This window comes from Rhinatrema bivittatum, chromosome 6 (genome assembly GCF_901001135.1).
Source record: "Rhinatrema bivittatum chromosome 6, aRhiBiv1.1, whole genome shotgun sequence".
Classification (NCBI taxonomy): Eukaryota; Metazoa; Chordata; class Amphibia; order Gymnophiona; family Rhinatrematidae; genus Rhinatrema; species Rhinatrema bivittatum.
This window is the reverse complement of record NC_042620.1, coordinates 3,257,999-3,272,017: the sequence shown is the minus strand read 5'-3', so window position 1 is coordinate 3,272,017 and position 14,019 is coordinate 3,257,999. Positions and strand designations below refer to the sequence as shown.

The following is a 14,019-nucleotide window of genomic DNA, read 5'->3' as shown; positions in this document are numbered from 1 at the left end:
CAGGCGGGCCATGGGAGTCACATAAACTGAGGAGGCCATATGTCCCAGTAAAATGAGGAATTGGCGAGCTGTAGCTGTGGGTTGAGACTGCAGCTGGCGAGCTAGGGACACAAGGATGTGAACTCGTGGATGAGGAAGGAAGGCTTTTGCTTGTAAGGTGTCCAAGTCCGCCCCAATGAAGGATAAGGGTCTGTGATGGACTAAGTAGGATTTGTCGTAATTGACAAGAAACCCTAGAGAAAGCAGAGTTTGAATTGTTAGGGTCAGGGAGGACCGAGCTATCTGCTGGGTTGGGGCCCTGATTAACCAATCGTCCAGGTAGGGGTAGACGTGGATACCTGCCTTCCTCAGAAAAGCTGCCACTACTACGAGGCATTTGGTAAAAACTCGTGGTGCGGATGCTAGGCCGAAAGGTAGCACTCGATATTGGTAGTGATTTCGGCCTACTAGAAAACGCAGATATTTGCGATGAGATTGCGTGATCGCAATGTGGGTATATGCGTCTTTCAGGTCTAGAGAGCATAGCCAATCCCCTCTTTGCAGCAGAGGGAGAAGCGAGCCCAGGGTTACCATCTTGAACTTCTCCTTGTGAAGGTACTTGTTGAGGGCCCGTAGGTCCAAAATGGGACGAAGTCCCCCTGACTTTTTTGGGATCAGGAAGTACCTGGAGTAGAACCCTAGTCCTTGTTGTAAGGGAGGAACGGGTTCTATAGCGTTTGACTGTAGGAGAAGAGAAACTTCCTGCTCTAAAAGAACAGAGTGATCGGTGAGTCTCCACGCCTGCAGGGGTGGGGAGTCGGAAGGTAGGGTCAGGAAGTTGAGATGGTAACCCTGTGCAATTATCGCTATCACCCACTGATCTGTGGTGATATGACGCCACCTTTCTAGGAAGTGGCACAGCCGCCCTCCTACCGGTATGGCTGGAAGAGGGGTTTGGCAACTGCTCTCTAAGTGAAAGTCAAAAACCCGCCGCAGGGCCCGGTTGTGGAGCTGCTGCAGGTTTTTGTTTACGAGCTTGGCGAGGTTGAGTCTTATGGTAAGACCGTGCAGGCCTAGGTTTTGTTGATGGGGGATAATACTTTCGTGGCCTAAAGAAGGACCTTTTGGAGTCTTTCCTAAACGGCTGTTTGGAAGGCAAGTCAGGAGGAATGGATGAGAGCTGTTTTAGTGTCTCATGATGATCCTTCAATTCAGCAACAATTTGTTGAATTTGCTCACCAAACAGATTATCCCCTAGGCAGGGCAAATCAGAGAGCCTGTCCTGAACTTCTGGACGAAGGTCAGATGATTTAAGCCAAGCCCAACGCCTAGCAGAAATGGCTGTGGCAGAAATTCTAGTAGAAGCATCAAAGATTTCATAGGCTGTTCGAATTTCATGCTTTCCTGCTTCAAACCCTTTATTTAGAAGGGAATGAATCTGGGGCTGGAATTGTTCTGGCAAGGCGTCAGCGAATTCTTGCATTTGTTTCAAAATGACCCTATTATATTGAGTCATATAAAGTTGATAAGAAGCTATTCTGGAAATCAGCATAGCTCCATGATAAACCTTCCTACCTATACTATCTAGGAATTTATTTTCCTTAGTAGGAGGTATGGAAGAGTGTGGCTTTAGTCGTTTAGCTTTCTTCTGAGCTGATTCCACGACTACCGAATGATGATCTAACTGAGGGTTTTTGAAACCCCGGTGCTGATTGTACAAGGTATTGTAGAGTCAGCTTTTTATTGACTGGGGAAACAGATCCAGGAGATTCCCAATTCTTTTTAAGAAGGTCTAGGAAACCTGATGAATAGGGATAGAAGTGATGACCTTTGGGGGCATCCAAAATTGGAGCACTTCCATCATTTGGTGCCTGTCATCTTGTTCAGATTGAAGTTGGAAAGGGACCAACTCTGACATTTCCTTCACGAAATTTATGAAGAGAGGGTCCTCAGGGAGGAGAACGCTTTCTACTCTCCGCAGGAGAGGGTGGTGAAGGTAAATCATCGGTGTCAGTAGATGTATCATCACCCCAAGTATCATAGGGATCTGGTTGATGACCTGGAGGAGCCCGTAGGGGCTGAAGACCTGAGGGTCCAGGCTGAGGCTCCGAAATATTGGATGGAATCACCGAGGGCATCGAGAAAATCCTCGATGGAATCGGTGTCGGCATAGGTGCCGGTGTAGGCATCGAGGAAACCGGTGCCGGTCTCGATGGAATCGGTGCCGGCATCGGAAACCTCGGTGGAGCAGAGGTACGTATCGCCCCCAAAGATAATATCAGTGGCGAGGGACAACCTGGCATCGATGGAACAATTCCCGAAGGGGAAATTTGATACGGTGTTTCTCCACCTGATGAAAAACCTGTCGGTGACAGCGGTCTTGCCGGTGTCGGTGACACAGGTATTACCAGTGGAAGGGCTGTCATGAGCGCCTCCATCCGGTGTAACAGCGGTGCCAGTGCTGCTGCAATCGGCTCGGTGGCCAGTTCCACTCTCGGTGCTGGAGTCGGTGCCGGAGGAGTCTGGAACTGTAGCATCGCCTTGTCGATGGCCTCCTGGACCAGCCGATCCAGTTCTGCCCGGAGACCAGGGGTAACAAGACCCGGCTCGACGGGAGAGGGAGGCTGAGGCTGAGCCGGAGGGACCACCGTCACCGGTGGGATCGCGGCTCCCAAACCCCGAGGGGGTGAGGGTTGCCTCGGTGCCTGCGAAACAGTAGTGGACGGTGCCACTTCTGATCGAGACTTTTTTGGCGGTGGCTCGGTCGGTGCTGAGGTCGATGACGTCGATTCCTCGACAGGCCGAGACTTATGACGTCGATGGCGATGTTTTTCCTTTCGATCCCCTCGAGCATCAGGGGAAGGAATGGGAGTCGATGGCCGTGAAGTCACCGAAGGCGGACGGTCACCGAAGGGTTGTCGATGATGATGAGACCTCGACGGTGCCGGTTCCGATGACGTCGATGCAATCGATGGTGTTGGGGTACGAGCGTGGAAGAGGAGCCCCATATTCTCCATTCTGGCTTTGCGACCCTTTGGTGTCATTAGAGCACATTTGGTGCAAGTCAGAACATCATGCTCGCGTCCTAAACATAAAACACAGACTCCATGGGGGTCTGTGATTGACAAAGTTCGGGTACAGTCCGGACACAGACGGAACCCCGACGCCATGGCGAAAAGCCAAAAATTTAGCCGCGGGACTGTCGACTGACAACAGGCCTCAAGGGCCAAACTCGACGGAAGTCGAGCAAACAACGGCAAAAACTTACCGAAGTTCCGCGGACTGAAAATTTGTCGAAGGGAGACCCCTGTGGGGCAAATTTTCTTCAAAATTAAGTTTTTTGAAATTCCTGTCAGGAACGTGGTTAAGAGCTCTTCTACCGCGTGGCTACTGCTGCGCGGAAAAAAGAAGACTGAAGGGAGACCCCTGCTGGCTGCTGGGTTAGTGCCGTGCTGGGCATGCCCAGTAGGGGCCAGTCAAAGTTGCTGAAACTTTGACAGAAGTTTTCCGTGGTTGGGCTCCATCCTCGATGTCACCCATTTGTGAGGACAACCATCCTGCTTGTCCTGTGAGAACCAGCTTAACTTTAAAGTATTTTCTGGACTTTAGCAGAGTGGGGGAAGTTTTTTGATCCCCCTTCCCCACTGGGATTGCAGAGCTGAGAAATTGCCTGATCCAATTGACTTTTCCCCAATACAGGATGAAAGAACTACTAGGGAAGGAAGAACAAGAGCAGGAGATCCCAATCGGATCTCCATACACCAAGGGACCAGAACTGTCTGGGTGTCCGAGAAGAAGACAAGCAAAGGTAGGATTTTTGCAGCAAAGTTGGGACCTCTCTACTAGGATTTCCTCTCACTCGCTGGGTACTCTGCCTGCATTAAAAATCACTTTGGGGCTACCCAGCTGCCTGAAAAAAGGACACCTACTACCGAGAACCACACATGTAGCAACATTCAGATGTAACTTCAGTATTAGGGATGGATGGACTTTAATTTATGGGAATTAATCAGTAAACGTTTATTTAACACCTTCAACCTAGGCCTGTCTGAATTCTTACAGCCTCTCACCTCATAGGATGCACCAAATCAGTATCCATACACTGGCAACCTTTTAACATCACAACAAATTAGAGTTGAATTAGAATTATATAGATATAAATCATCAAAAGCATTCAACCATATTCAACATTGCTTGTTAAATAAGCATCATAGCAAAGAATAAAGGACCATCATACCATCCGTGTGTGTCAGTTTTCTGCTTCCACACATACCAACAGGTCATATATAATCATCGGTTCAAAATTGTCAATATGATCATAATTATTACATATATTTTTGGACTTTTCTTATGCAAATAAAACAGTTTATATTGTAAGTTACTTCCCTTTGAAGTGTAGTAAATGCTTCAGAACTTGGCATTCTTAATCTTTAGACAAAACCCAACATAGCGCTACATTTCAAAGTTCTGCGTCAGGAGTCTCCACAAATACTTGCTGCTGCTCCTTCAACTCACTGCTAAAAATAAATGAAAACACATGGCTAGAGACAGACACATTGTCCACCACTCGAGACCAGAACTTACAGCACTTACAGGCATCAATATTTCAACTATTCAAAAGTGGACTGCCCGTTCCCTTCGTGATCAGCATTGTTCATGTTGCAATAAAGAGGGAATTTAAAAAGTTTGAACTAATTGTTCATGTGGTCACATCACTAACGTGCCATCAGGTGATCACCTAGAAATGACAGCTGTCAACAGTGTAGCTAATATCACATCCCTTGAAATGTGAAGATCATGACTGAACAGCGGCCACACTGTAGAAAACATTTAAAAAGGCACTTGGAGATTACGTGATGTGCTGAAGGTGAGGACATCTGTGGCTGACACTCATCTCCCTGGCTCTAAATCTTTCAGCATCCTTAACACTCCTTACCTTTTTTATACTTTAAGGATGTCCAAAGATGTACCTTCAAAGTCACTGCCAGCTGTGTGAGCAGATACAGCTGGTAAGATACAGGCCTGCTTCTCGGCCTGGCAGGGCGCAGGCCGAGAAGCAGGCCTCAGGTGATGACTGGCCAGTGCATATATCTCTAACGCACACACCAGGGCAGCTACAGGTCCTGTTTGATTCCTTTTCAATGAAATTAACCTCTACCATTAACAGAGAACTGGCAGTCAGGATGGAAAAGGCAGCAGAACTAGTTGCTTCTGAACAGGATAATTCATCGCGGCTGGAGTCAGTGGAAACACATGTGAAGTACCTTGAACTCTCTCTAACAGAAGTGTGATGTAACGTTGACTGTTTGGAACGGTGGCTCATGGAGACAACAGAAAAACTAGATTTAGAAAAGCAGGCCCTCCACCATGATATAAGAGTGGTGGGGCTCCCAGAGGGACTGGAAGGATCTGCGCCGCTGGCCTTCTTCGAGTGCTGGCTGCTGGATGTGCTGGGTCTGTCTGAGGATGAGGGCCACATCAGGTTGGAGCATGGACACCAAGTGCTGGCACCAAAACCAGGCTTGAGAGGGCGGTTGTGCATGCATTTCTCGATAAGGTCCAAGTCCTGGATGTAGCACACTCGAGGGATGAGATCCTTTCCAAATTCACAGGGTGATGTTCTTTCAAGATTTTTCAGTGGTAGTGCAGAAGAAAAGGGCCTGTTTTGCTCTGCAGCCACATGGACTCTCCTATGCCTTAAGGTCTTTATTAACAATAAATCTAAGATTTTTGAATTGCCGGTGGAGATCCAGCACTATTTAAAACAGGATGGGGAGGTCTTCTCGAGCAGAAGCGCAAAATCAATGGAAGGAAGTTGATTAAGAGAGTGCACAGCATGGCCCGGGAGGCAGCTCCTAGCAGACGGAGAAGAGACTGGCGCTGGAGTGATCTCTGAACAACTTTTTGTTATGTTCTCCTTTTTTTTATTTGCTTAATTTACTGTAGAGGGCCTTCTAGGAAGCTGAAGTATGTACGGGTCGGAGGGGGAGAAAGGGTGGGAAAGGTTTCAATATGACCTGGGTTCTTTTTCCCATTTGTTTTTTGTATTGGACTGGGCAAGATGGGATGACGAGTATTCACAGGCTGATCTCTCCTCTGCTCGTGGGTGATGCTCCATGTGTTTGAGGGATGACGTACATTCCCTGTACGTACCTGGATCAGTCCAGACAGTGGGTTATGTCCCCAATCCAGCAGATGGAGTCAGCACAAGCTTCGAGGGGGCGTCACCATATATACTACTACCCCCTCTGCAGGAGTTCAGTATCTTCTGACTCCAGCAGATGCGAGTAGGGGAATCAGGGTTTCTCCCGATTGTTTTAGGATATTCTTTTCCCTTGCTTACCTTTTCTCTGGTTTCTGCCTATTTCACTTTGGATCAAGTTTTTACTTTAAAAAAAAAAAAAAAAAGGTTCCAATTTTTGGGGAGGCGTGGCTTACCCTCTGTGTTGTTTCCTCTCTCTCAGTATTACCTTGTTGCTTGCGAACGGGGGTAAGTTGTACAGTTATATTTCTAGATTGTGCCTTCTTTTCACAGCTCCCCAACAACGGTGCCTCGCAGATGCCGGTGGTGCCGGCCTCTCCGCGCTTGTTCCCTCGCCCGCGGCCATCTTGCAGCTCCTCCTGGGCTGCTGAGGTAGGCAGGGAGATATTCTTCGGCGGGTTGTGAGGCCGGGAAGGCCCCCCCGCGGCACCTTCTTTCGACGGCGGGCAGTGCAGGCCGACCGGGCCCCCCCGCAGCGGCGTCTTTTCTCGCAGCCCCCCCCCGAGGCTTATTTAATTCATTTTTGCCTGCTGGCTCTGTTCCTGAGGTGCTCCCGATGCCGCGGCCGTCGCGTTGCTCGGCCTGCAGCGAACCGGGGTCTTGGATTTCGCGCGAGGGCATCTGCGCACGGTGCCTTCCCGGGGGGGGAGGCACATCGCAGTCCCTCGGCGAATTTTCTTTCCTTTCATGCTTGCCCGGGCGGCGCGGGCCGGCCCCTCCTCCATTCCTGGCGGGAACGGCGGCCATCTTGCATACCCAGCGCCCTGAGGGGACTCAGGCAGCGCTGGAGGACAGGGAATCCTGTGAGGTTTCTCCTCCGACCTTGCTACCGGAACCAGACCCGCAGGGGCAGGGTCCTACGGTGTCTCCCTCCTCCGGAGCCCCCTCGGGTAGACCGGGGTTCTCCCCGGAGTTTATTCTTCTTATGCACACGGCATATCTACAGGGTTTAGACGCTCCTGCGGGACCGCCCCCTGCCAAGTTACCACGGACGTCGCCTCCTTCACAGGCCCCCCCCCGCCCCGGCGGGAGCGGGGGCCCCCCACCCTCCCGCCCATGCCCGGCTCTCCTCCGGGTCTGTGGGAGCGGTGTCAGGCCCAGCGGCACCTGGACCTGACCTTACGGATTGGGCCAAGGAGACTCCACGCCAGGGGGGGGACGACCCGCGCACACTGTGCCTCTTCCAGAGGGAAGAGCTGGTTGACCTTATCCCGCTGATTATCCAGGAATTAGACCTGGACCCACCGCCGGATCCGCCCGCTCCAGTAGCGCCCGCGGTCGTCACCTCTTCGAAGAAGGGGGATCCAGTACTGGCAGCCCTTCGGCCGAGGGCTCGGGCGTTTCCCATCCACGAATCGTTCCTGCAGCTTCTCACTAGGGAATGGGATACCCCGGAGGCTTCCCTGAAGGTCAGCCGTGCCATGGAAAAGCTGTATCCCCTACCGGAGGATTTCCTGGATCTCATCAAGGTACCAAAAGTGGACTCTGCGGTGTCGGCGGTCACGAAGAGGACGACCATACCAGTGACGGGAGGTGCGGCCTTACGGGATACGCAAGATCGCAAGTTGGAAGTTTTTCTTAAGAGGGTCTTCGAGGTCTCCGCGCTGGGTATGCGGGCAGTGATGTGCAGTTCGCTTGCCCAGAGGGCGAGCCTTCTCTGGGTGCAACAACTTCTCACGTCTCAGGTGCTGCCTGCCGAGGAGGCCGCCCAGGCGGATAGGCTAGAAGCTGCGGTGGCGTACGGGGCTGATGCCTCCTACGACCTGTTTTGGGTCCTGGCAAGATCCATGGTTTCGGTAGTGGCGGCACGACGACTGCTATGGCTTCGCAACTGGGCGGCGGACACGTCCTCCAAGTCGAGCCTGGGCTCCCTGCCATTCAGGGGTAAGTTCCTGTTCGGGGAGGATTTGGACCAGATCATCAAGTCCCTGGGGGAAAACGCTGTCCATCGTTTGCCGGAGGATAGATATCGGCCTTCTAGAGCGTTTGCCTCTTCCTGGACCAGAGCCAGAGCGCAACGGCGCTACAGGAATTACAGGCCGATGGGCTCCAGGCCCTCCGCCTCCAGGTCTCAGCCCTGGTCGCGCTCCTTTCGCGGTCGTAGGCCCGCGCGCCCCGTCCCCGGGGCAGGACACCCCTCTCCTCAGTCCTCACAATGATGTCAGGCTCGCCCACTCCGCCATCCCCAGGATTGGGGGCTGGCTGGCGTTTTTCTACAAGGAGTGGGCGCAGATCACCTCAGACCAGTGGGTCTTGGACACCATAGAACACGGCTACGCATTGGAATTTGTCCGCGCACTGAAGGGAAGGTTCATCTTCTCACCCTGTGGCTCGGGCCCCAAGAGAAGGGCGGTGCAGGTGACGCTGGACAGGCTTCAGGAGATAGGCGCTATTGCGCCCTTGCCCTTTGGAGAGGTGGGCTCGGGCCACTATTCCATCTACTTCGTGGTGCCAAAGAAGGACGGATCCTTCCGACCCATCTTGGACCTAAAGGAAGTCAACAAGTCCCTCCGGGTGGTCCGGTTCCGCATGGAAACGCTGCGGTCTGTGATTGCGGCGGTGCATCAGGGGGAGTTCCTCGCCTCCTTGGATCTAACGGAGGCCTACCTGCACATCCCCATCCGCCCGGAACATCATCGTCTCCTCCGGTTCAAGATCCTGGACCAGCACTTCCAGTTCATAGCTCTCCTGTTCGGATTGGCGACGGCACCGCGCACCTTCACCAAGATCATGGTAGTCGTGGCGGCAGCCCTTCGGAAGGAGGGCATTCTGGTCCATCTTTATCTGGACAATTGGCTCATTCGAGCGAAGTCTTTCATCCACGGACAAATAGCCAGGGTAGTACAGTTCCTGCTTTCCCTGGGATGGGTAGTGAACTTCTCCAAGAGCTCCCTCGTGCCCTTGCAGCGCTTGGATTTTTTGGGGGCGACCTTCGACACCCGTCTGGGCAAAGTCTTTCTGCGTCAGGACAAGGCGCACTCCTTGCGGGATCACATACAGCGGTTCTCTGCGTTACCGGATCCCACCTCCTGGGACTACCTGCAGCTCCTGGGAGTGATGGGCTCCACCATCGACATGGTCCCTTGGGCGTTTGCACACCTCAGGCCCCTACAGAGGGCGCTCCTCTCCCGTTGGAAACCGATTTCGCAGGACTACCAGATGATTCTCCCTCTCCCGCAGTCTGCCAGGAACAGCCTGAGCTGGTGGATGGACCCGGCGAATCTGGCTCGCGGCGTGTCCCTCGATCTGCCAAATTGGGTGGTGGTAACCACCGATGCCAGTCTCGTCGGCTGGGGAGCAGTGTGCGACCGCAGCGCCACGCAGGGGACGTGGTCCGCGGCGGAGTCGAAGTGGTCAATCAATCGCCTGGAGACCAGAGCAGTCAGACTAGCTCTGCGACATTTCCTGCCGCTTCTTCGGAACCGGGAGGTCAGGATCTTATCGGACAATGCTACCACCATGGCCTATATCAACCGACAGGGAGGCACTCGCAGCCTGCAGGTCGCGCTCGAGGCAGCGATGTTGATGCAGTGGGCGGAGCGGCATCTTGTCCGCCTGGCAGCCTCGCACATCGCAGGAGTGGACAACGTCCAGGCGGATTTCCTAAGTCGTCAACTGCTGGATCCCGGAGAGTGGTCCCTTTCCGACGAGGCGATGCAACTGCTTGTCCATCGGTGGGGGACCCCCCATTTGGATCTGATGGCGTCCGCACAAAACGCCAAGGCTCCACGTTTCTTCAGTCGCCGAAGAGAGCAAGGCGCGGAGTGAGTAGATGCCCTAGTGCTCCCGTGGCCGTCACACCTTCTTCTCTACGCATTCCCAATGTGGCCACTGGTGAGCAGAATCCTCCGCAGAATAGAGGCTCATCAGGGGACTGTGATCTTCGTCGCGCCAGAGTGGCCCAGGCGACCCTGGTTTGCGGATCTGCTCCAGCTGGTGATCGACGGACCCATCCGGCTAGGGCATCTCCCCCGTCTCTTGCATCAGGGCCCGGTATTTTTCGAACAGGCAGAACTCTTCTGTCTTGCGGCCTGGCTTTTGAGAGGCGCCGCCTCCGGCGCCGGGGCTACCAGGAAGCGGTAGTATCAACGCTGTTGCGGTTGCGAAAGACGTCGACGTCGGTGGCCTATGTTCGAGTCTGGAAGGTGTTCGAGTTGTGGTGTACCAGCCAGGACACGAGACCCGCAAAGGCTTCTGTTCCTCAGATCCTTCAGTTTCTACAAGCGGGGGTGGACAAGGGGCTCGCCTATAATACACTACGGGTTCAGGTGGCCGCCCTTGGTTCGCTCTTGCGCGATGGGGGCTCTCTGCTACAGCACCCGGACATTGTTCGCTTCCTCAAGGGGGTCAAGCATTTGCGGCCTCCGTTACGGGACCCTTGTCCCTCCTGGAGTCTCAACCTTGTGCTTCGCTCCCTGTCAGGACCACCGTTCGAGCCACTGCGGAGGGCTACGCTTAAGGATCTCACCCTCAAGACTGTGTTTCTGGTGGCCATCTGTTCCGCTCGACGCATCTCGGAGCTGCAGGCTCTGACGTGTAGAGAGCCTTATCTCCGTTTCTCCGACTCTGGAGTTTCGCTTCGCACCGTTCCCTCTTTTCTTCCGAAGGTGGTGTCTGCGTTCCATGTGAATCAGACGGTGGAACTGCCGTCCTTCTCTTCTTCTGAGCCGAAGTCTCTCCGACTCTTGGATGTCAAGCGCACTCTGCGTCTCTATCTGGAGGCTACGAATGATTTCCGGACTTCTGACCATCTCTTCGTACTTTGGTCCGGTCCTAAGAAGGGGTCTCAGGCCTCGAAGACGACCATTGCCAGATGGCTGAAGGCCGGCATTGCTGCTTCCTACATTGGGGTGGGGCGGACTCCCCCACCCGGCATTGTAGCGCATTCTACACGTTCCCAGGCGGCTTCCTGGGCGGAGGCTCGCTCGGTCTCCTCTCAAGAAATCTGTAGAGCAGCCACCTGGAAATCGTTACACACGTTCTCGAGGCACTATCGCCTGCATCTCGCTTCTTCAGTCTCTGGACACTTTGGCGAGCAGGTTCTCCGAGCAAGCCTCGCAGGACCCCACCTGATTTAGGGAAGCTTGGGTACATCCCACTGTCTGGACTGATCCAGGTACGTACAGGGAAAAGAAAATTATTACTTACCTGCTAATTTTCGTTCCTGTAGTACCATGGATCAGTCCAGACGCCCACCGCGTTTGGGTTCTAATCCTGCTCAGCTCTTCTCTACGGTACTGTAGTATTTTTATGTCTTTCACGACTTTTCAGTTTTCACTGTTTTTCACAGCTCCCTACAAGTTGACATGCTGTGTTCGCGGCTTCCTACACGTTGGTAGGACCTTTGCAGTTCGATACTAAAGTTGCACGGCTTATTGTTGCCGGTTCATTTAAACTTGATCCAATAAGGGGGTTTTGTTTTCTACTCGGGCTTTGATATACTCGATACTGAACTCCTGCAGAGGGGGTAGTAGTATATATGGTGACGCCCCCTCGAAGCTTGTGCTGACTCCATCTGCTGGATTGGGGACATAACCCACTGTCTGGACTGATCCATGGTACTACAGGAACGAAAATTAGCAGGTAAGTAATAATTTTCTTTTCACAGGCTGATCTCTCCTCTGCTCGTGAGTGATGCTCCATGTGTTTGAGGGATGACGTGCATTCACAGGCTGATCTCTCCTCTGCTCGTGGGTGATGCTCCATGTGTTTGAGGGATGACGTGCATTCACAGGCTGATCTCTCCTCTGCTCGTGGGTGATGCTCCATGTGTTTGAGGGATGACGTGCTTGGCAGGAAGGGACATAGAAGGTGTCAGCCTACCGAATTTTGTGAGCAGCAACAGCAGGAACAGATGCAGAAGTGGCTTACATCTACTGAGGCCTGTTTTTGATGGTTTCCCATGTTGGCACCCCGGTACTAGATTCCTTTTCTGTTTACCTGGGAGACTTTGAGTTTATTCATATTTGCTATGCATTTTACTTTTATGGGGTACTGGTTTCTACATTTAATTTGTAATGGGGGATTCACTGCATTTGCTTTTACTTTGATAATGACTCTATTAAAAAGGAACGGAGGTTGGTTAAAACTAAGGAGCTCTGAATCTAAGAGTGATTTTTGCAATATGTTAAAATGCTACAAAAAGGAAGTTAACTTAGCTAGGAAGATGCACTATGCTGATAAAATAGCACTTGCAAACAACAACCCAGCAACTCTGTTTAATATAGTGAAGTCATTAACAGCAGACCACTCAACAGTAACCCCTGAAACTACAGATGATACATGTGAACAAATAGCCAAATTCTTTCAGAATAAAATTGATACTATATCTCATGAATTTGCTTCATTACCCTACCCAAATTATAGTCAACATGCAGTTAACTCAGAATGGACAGATTTTGATACTATCACTCCTTTAGCCGTCCAAAAGATAATAAGCAAACAAAAGATATCAAATTCTCCCTTAAATCCTTGTCCTGGCTCCTTATTAAAAACAATTGTAGACCAGTACCCGGAACATCTATGCTTGATAATAAATCAATCTTTAAAATCAGGAAAGTTTCCCAACTCATTAAAACAAACATCTATCCTGCCTATTCTAAAGAACAAATCCTCTTCCTTCCTAGACTTCTCTACTTTGAGACCTATTGCCTCATTATGTACATTAGCCAAAATTCTGGAGTCAGTTGTCTTACATCAACTCAAAGATTATTTATCTGAATTTGATTTACTTAGCTCAAATCAACATGGATTCAGGAAAGGCTATTCCACAGAGACTTTGCTATTATCTTCTTTTGACACCTTTCTCAGAGGTTTCGATTCCTATAAAGATTTCATGGTTATTTTTTTGGATATTTCTGCGGCGTTCGATACGCTGGACCACAAAATATTGCTCACCGATCTTCAACTTATTGGCATAAAATCTACGGTGCTAGAGTGGTTCGAGAATTTTCTTTCCAATCGTGTTTGTCAAGTTAATATGGGTTCCTGTTCCTCTCAAAAATACATTCAAAGTACAGGTGTCCTCCAAGGTTCTTCATTGTCACCAATTTTATTTAATATCTATCTTTTACCACTATGTCGAATTTTGGCATCATTAAATGTCCAATTTAAACTTTATGCAGATGATATCCAACTCTTTATTCCTTTTAAATCCTCCTGGTCTGATACATTTTCCTTGATTCAATTATACATTAGCACCATAGAAAAATGGATGTCTCATAATCGCTTGAAATTGAATAAAAAGAAAACAGAAGTACTGTATCTCAGCTTTATATCCGATTCGACCAATGCTCCTCCTTCTAGCATACATTTGGGTAATGATGTTATCCAGGTTACCAAATTAGCGCGGAACTTAGGAGTTTGGATAGACACTAACCTATCCTTAACTCAACATATCTCCAGAACTGTGAAGAACTCTTTTTTTCAAATCGCATGTTTTAAAACGTTTACGGCCTTTTTTATTTAACCAAGACTATCGATCAGTTCTACAAGCACTGATTCTATCAGGCTTAGACTACTGCAATGGCTTATATATAGGGCTTCCTGAAACCACCATTAAACCTCTGCAATTGGTTTTGAATTCTGCTGCAAGACTCCTTACAGGTACTCCTTTAAAGCAGCATATTACGCCAATTCTATATAAGCTGCACTGGTTACCAGTTAAGTATCGTATTCAATATAAAATTATCATGTTAACTCATTCCTTACTAAATAACATTGATTCTACTTGGCTATGCACCTCTCTGCGTATCTACAAACCTCAAAGAGAACTCAGA

At 50.6% G+C, this 14,019-nt stretch overlaps 1 protein-coding gene across 1 annotated transcript in view; it reads right to left on the bottom strand.

The window, feature by feature from the left end:
- LOC115093343 (adenylate cyclase type 10-like) overlaps window positions 1-14,019 on the bottom strand; it is a gene marked incomplete in the record, with an annotated part of 787,628 nt that overhangs the window by 381,824 nt on the left and 391,785 nt on the right.